The following is a 5,603-nucleotide window of genomic DNA, read 5'->3' as shown; positions in this document are numbered from 1 at the left end:
ATGATTATATGAACTCACTCTATATAATTTTTTAAAATCTTTTGTGTTGTGAGATATATGCTGTACAATAAAATAAAATTATATTTGGCTGTTGCCTGTGTATCAACTTCTATGTTTAACAGTTACAAACTGCCATAGACCCAAGGTTCAGAGAAATGAGCTATGAACTAAAAAGCAGATCTCAGATCGAAATACAACAGAGAAGAATATCTAGCTTTGAGGGAAAAAGAACTTTTAATCTTCTAACTTTGTATGTGCCAGCAGTTTGCCAATTAGTAAGTCAGGCGTCAAATGGCACATGGTCACATGGATGGATAGTTCCTCAGCAAAGTAGCAAAAATGCTAATTTTATATGCAAACCCCATTTTGTGTAGTAGGCCTTGTAAGACTTAAAAGTTGTCTGGTAGACCAGCAGGTCGTGAGACAAGGTATTCTCAGAAAATCCAAAGAGTAGCCAAGACCATAAAAGAAAGACAGATTTACCATTGATTACTAGTTCATTCATTCCAAGGCAAAGTATTGGAGCCTAATTGGATTGAAGTGCAACAGCTTTTTCAGAACTAGATCCTTCAACACATTAATTAAACAACTGAGACCAAATTCACAAAGGAGACTAAGGGCATGTTTAGATTCCAAAAAAATTTGCGCAGTACCCGTCACATCGAATCTTGCGGCACATGCATGGAGTACTAAATGTAGACGAAAAAAAAAACTAATTGCACAGTTAGGTGAGAAATTACGAGACGAAACTTTTGAACCTAATTAGTCCATAATTAGACACTAATTGTCAAATACAAACGAAAGTGCTACAGTAGCCAAAATCCAAAAAATTTTGGATCTAAAAGGGGCCTAATTTCACCAGAAAGCCTAGCGCATTCTATTACTGAACTACCATCTGGTGTAAAGACCAATATATTCCTACATTGTTTCAAGTTATACTTCACTCAGCGGCCTTCCCTTCCTAAGCTGCCTCTAGCGCCCGAATCTCTTCCTTCAGAGTATTAATCTTTTTCTTCAACTCAGCCATTCCGGCTTGTCGAATTGCAGATGCTTTTTGTATCATTTCCATCGTACCAACTGCCCTTCTTGGTAGGGTATTTGCATCTTTCTCCCAAGCATCTTTCATCCGATGAAACCGACTATGATAGTACAGTGTTTTAGTACAAACTTCCTGGCTAACCAGTTTAGTATTTCCATCTAACAGCCTGCTAGAGAATCTCTCACTGTTTCCTGCAAAAGAAAAGGAGGCAGAGACAAAGTTTTAATTTGGGATTTGATTTTCATTTCAGCTAATTTGGAGTGTGTGGCTGCTGCATCAGCAAATTCTTATACCTGATTTATTTATACTGGTTCCTGCTGAGTGTTCCATAGGATGTTCTGATTCTTGGTCTGCCACTAAGATAACTTCATTTCCTTTCTCACTGAAATTCAGAGAACCACCATTTTCATTGGGCACCTTGTCGATATTGCCAATATCCCCTGTGACAATGCATGTATCCATTTCTTCGCTTGGTCCTTGTAAGAGACCATCATTGGTTTGAACAGTAGCAGGATGAGTTAATACATCTGGCTGCCGCCTTGGAGTTGTGTCATCTTGAACACTTGCAAGCTGATGATCATAACTGTTTTGCACCATGCCTTCTTTCATCACACCATTGTCCTGCTCATCATTTGTTTCCCTGACCATCTGCTTTTCTTCATTGCACTCCTGTAAGATGGTCCCCATTGGTTCCATCTCAGGAGATTTCAAACGCATGGTACCCAGTACATCTTCCTTGATCGTTGCTTCAACAAACATCCCAGCTTTCTTGCTTGTTTCTTCATCAAGCTCATCATCACTGATTTCAACAATATCACCGAAATTGCCTTGTTTGGTCACTTTCTTCAAAACTTGGTTGTCTTGCTCGTCGTTTCTTGCATCAACCAGCTTGGTATCTTCATTTTGCTCTCCTATAAGGGGCATTTTTGCCCCCGACACATGAGATTCCAGATGCATTGCACTCACCTCATGTCCATTGCAACAACAACAACAACAAAGCCTTTAAGTCCCAAACAAGTTGGGATAGGCTAGAGTTGAAACCCAGCAGAAGCAATCAAGGTTCAGGCACATGAATAGCTGTTTTCCAAGCACTCCTATCTAATGCTAAGTCTTTGGGTATATTCCATCCTTTCAAGTCTTCTTTTATTGCCTCTACCCAAGTCAACTTCGGTCTTCCTTTGCCTCTCTTCACATTACTATCCTGGCTTAAGATTCCACTACGCACCGGTGCCTCTGGAGGTCTCCGTTGGACATGTCCAAACCATCTCAACCGGTGTTGGACAAGCTTTTCTTCAATTGGTGCTACCCCTAATCTATATCATCGTTCCGAACTCGATCCCTTCTTGTATGACCGCAAATCCAACGCAACATACGCATTTCCGCGACACTTATCTGTTGAACATATCGTCTTTTCGTAGACTAACATTCTGCACCATACAATATAGCAGATCTAATCGCTGTCCTATAAAACTTACCTTTTAGCTTCTGTGGTACCTCATGTCCCTTGCTGCTTGATTTATCACACTCGTCATCATCACTGATCACCAAGAAGTCTTCATGTGTTGAAAGCATATCAATTCAGTCCCAGCTCCAATGGCTTCACTTCTTCCAGTACTCATGGCACCCTGGACAACATTAAGAAGCACAACATCACAATGCTCTGTTCTGCTACTATTTTCCCCATGGCAGTATTAAGATCTTCATCTTTACTTTGTTGGAGACATTTGGCCTGTGGCCTTTCCGTAACAAACCCACAAGACGATTCATCAACTATAATAGCTGAGCTCGCAACAGCATCAGGAAAAGCTTGCTCAATAACTTTGTGTAAAACTGCCTTGTTTGGGCCAACACTTGGAGATTTTGGTATAAAAATCTTCACACTTTCGGCAGTCCTCTCCTGCTCACCACCCTTCACCAAAGATTCTGTGTTGGGCTGCTTAGGCTTAGTAATGTAATTGAGCCTTTCAGAAAGAGAAATGTGATCTAGTGGATCGTCGGCTGCATCTGGCGCTGGCTGAGCCATCCCGGTGGCGGACATAGCTCTAAATCTTAGGTGCGGTGGACACGCACAGAGAACAAGCCCTGGTGTTGCTGCGGCTCGTCTTATTTTTGCATGGCTTCCTGAGGACTGGGAAGGGTAAATGTTAATTCCCGCTGGTATATTGGGCGGGCGGCCCTGGGTAGCAGTGGCCACACTCAGACACAGCTTCTTGCCAGAATTTCCAGCAAGAACCCCTTCCATTTTCCTTTTCACTGGACTAACAAAATCATGGCCTTCTTTCATCTTTGCAGCATTAGCAATGGCACTACTGCATGCTGATGAGTAAGGCTTCCACCACTTTGGATACTGAACCGTCACACCGGGCTTGTGATTTGGAAAGATAAATGCAGAACTTTCGGCATCTATGTTGTATGTCTCCCATGCTTTCTCCCAACCTGAGCTTGCACAGGGAACCGTCCCAGGGATGTCCTGATCGAAGCCGAGCTGCCTTGCAACATGATGAAGACTATACTGCTGAATGCAGTTCATGCCCACGAGCTCACAAGCGTGCAAACACCGCGCCAAGGACAAGAGCGCTTCACTTGTTGCTATATCCTGAACGCGGACCGGAAAACCACCCATCTCTGGCTGCAGACCAAACAAACTGCGATTTCCATAGGGCCTCCACTTAAACTCCTTTGGTGACATGAACACTGCGTGGACGTCCTTGGAGCTCAGCCTTTTCCCAACTTTATGCCATCGGGCAGCCCGTGGCATGTCATGATCACCTGGAGCAGAGGAGGCCGCTGGTTCAGGGCTTAGCTGGGTGAAATGCTCCCAGACCCAGAGCTGGAGGATGTGCATTGGTGCCGACACGACGAAGGGCTCGTTTTTCTTGCCGGGGGTTATGCGGCGTTTGAGCGCGGAGAGATCGTGGTAGATGGTGGCGAGCGCGGCAGGGGCGAGCGCCACGCTCTCGCTGCGCGCCAGACGGGCCGCGAGCGGAAGCACCTCCCGGCGGACGACGTCGAACGGCGGGCCCGGGAGAACGAAGAGGGACAGCCACATGGAGAGGAAAGCGCCGTGCTCGACCAGCTCACGCGCCTCGCCGTCGCCGTCGGCACCACCGGCCGCGGACGGCGGCGCCTCCGCCTCCGGCGCGCGCTCGACGAAGCGCTTCACCCACGCGCTGCAGCCGGCTTTCTTCTTCTTGCTCCGGTGCAGCACCGCCCGGACGGCCTCGATCGCGGCCACATCCTTCTCCAGACTGTCCGACACGGGCGCGCGCACGGGGCCGCCGAGGAGCGGCAGGCCGGCGAGCGCGGCGACGTCCTCGAGGGTGAGCGTGGCCTCGCCCCAGGGGAAGACGAAGGTGCCGGTGTTGCCGGACCAGAAGGCGGCGAGCTGCAGCAGCGCGCGCTCGTGGTGGCGGCAGCGCACCCGGCAGGTGCTGGCGAGGATGCCGTCCAGGATCCCGACCTCCCGCCACAGCGGCTCGTGGCGCCGGCGGGCTTGGCCACCCACTCCGGCCACCGCCGGGGCACGCCCGCCCAGCCCCTGAACTCCACCTCGATCCCGTGCGGGCGAGCGGGGACGGGACCGGGATCGCCGGGCGGAGGAGGGGGAGGGGCGCCGTCCCCCGCGCGGGGGCGCAGGAAGAGGGCCGGCCGGACGTAGGGATTGGAGGAGGCGTCAGCAGCGTCGGAGACGACCGGGACGGTGGATTGCTCGACCAGAGGATGCTCGCCGGCGGCCATCGCGGTGGTCGGCGCTGGGGTTTTCGGTGTGTGGGCAGTTTCAGCGCAACATCTGGGAGAATGGATCCTGGTCGGTGTGTGGAGTTTTATCCCGGCCGTTGCAGGCTGCACACGGGCGAGTTTCACTCCGGCCACGGCGAACAACTGGATAGGCGCGCACGAGATGTGCATGGTCAGGCTCCACCCAGGCTAGCGTGAGCTGCACGCGGGCGAGCTCCACATCCAGCCACGGCGAGCTAGGCACGAAAGCGGAGGTCTTCCTGGCAGCCGACCAGGCGTCCGGCCCTGTGGTGGAGGCGGCACAGTCTCCCTCACCACGGGCGAGCGGCGCAGCACGGCTAGTGGACCTCGTGCGTATGCGGCTAGTGACAGCGCTCAACGCTTGTGCGTATACGGACGGCGCCGACGCTCGTGCGGACACGAGTGCTAGCACAGCTCGTGCATACGCGACCGAGGCGCCGGCAGTGCGGTGGAGCCGATGAGAATAAAGAAGATAAGATGTCACTCTCTTTTTTTTTTTTTTTGAGAAACCGTGTATGCCAATGAGGGGAGTAGGCCTATGGGCCGATCTGCAGCTCAACTAGCCGTGTTCGGACTAACCGACACGGGGCGGATGCCCCTGGTGGAGCATATATTAGCATCCTATAATTACATTCTTTTGTGGACTTATGGATATAGTCTGGAAAAGCAACCTAGGATGCAAACAACATACTTAGTAGGATGGGCAAAAAATAACCCACAACCGAAAACAGAACCCAAATAATCGGAGCCAAAGTCGAACTAACCAAAACCAAAAATTTGGGATACTGGTTTGGTTCCTGATTCT

General features: G+C 50.0%; 1 pseudogene; it reads right to left on the bottom strand.

The window, feature by feature from the left end:
- Positions 1-691: 691 nt before the first annotated feature.
- LOC136484116 (uncharacterized) lies at positions 692-5,132 on the bottom strand (annotated as a pseudogene).
- Positions 5,133-5,603: the final 471 nt, after the last annotated feature.

Source organism: Miscanthus floridulus, chromosome 1 (assembly GCF_019320115.1).
Source record: "Miscanthus floridulus cultivar M001 chromosome 1, ASM1932011v1, whole genome shotgun sequence".
NCBI lineage: Eukaryota > Viridiplantae > Streptophyta > Magnoliopsida > Poales > Poaceae > Miscanthus > Miscanthus floridulus.
The sequence above is the reverse complement of the archived record's forward strand: the minus strand, read 5'-3'. Positions and strand labels throughout refer to the sequence as shown.